This window comes from Penaeus monodon, chromosome 25 (assembly GCF_015228065.2).
Source record: "Penaeus monodon isolate SGIC_2016 chromosome 25, NSTDA_Pmon_1, whole genome shotgun sequence".
NCBI classification, from domain to species: domain Eukaryota; kingdom Metazoa; phylum Arthropoda; class Malacostraca; order Decapoda; family Penaeidae; genus Penaeus; species Penaeus monodon.
In genome coordinates, this window is record NC_051410.1 from 36,299,074 (window position 1) to 36,299,806 (window position 733).

A 733-nucleotide genomic window follows, 5' to 3' on the forward strand; every position below is an offset into this window, starting at 1 on the left:
AAGATTAACACTAAACCCGGAACTCCAAGGGAAAGGAAGCTTTTTAATATATTTTGTGGACGAAATCAAAGCTTCCATTCGTAAGGCCGATAACTGGAGGCGCAAAGTTGGAATGGAAAAGTTGGCAATCAAAAGACATTTCCCAGATATCCCAAGCCTAAGGTCTCAGCCCGTAAGGTTCTCCTCCTCTGCTCCAGTGACTTGCATACGTGATGGCAGCGATGATGAATGCCAGACTGAGCTGTTGACGCTTCAGGGGGATTCAGGAGCCTAGTCTGAAGCTGAATCTCTCACAGTATTTCGGTCATCAATGGCAGCTTCTCATCCACACTTTCTGGCTTGGCTTTTCGACACCTATTTTCATCAACTTTTTCCTGTACGGCTGCACTCTTTCAACTACTCCATATTAAGATGAAATATCGCAACAAGATTGAAGTGAATCATGACCTACAGCGTGCATTAAGTGCAACAAAACCAAGAATCAAGAAGTTTGTTGATAATCTGCAACATCACCCACCACACTGAGTGGAAGGGGGATTCAAGTGAGAGGAACATAAATCTTCAGAAGCAAATAGACCGGCGGAGGGGGGGGGGGGCACAAAAGACCTTGGTTGTGGTAGTTAAATATGACTTCATATAATCGCATTTCATTTCAGAATTATAAAGTCATCAGGTTTGTCAGATTTAAGGATCAGAGGGCGGGAGATTAAGACACATTTAAACCAGTGGAATA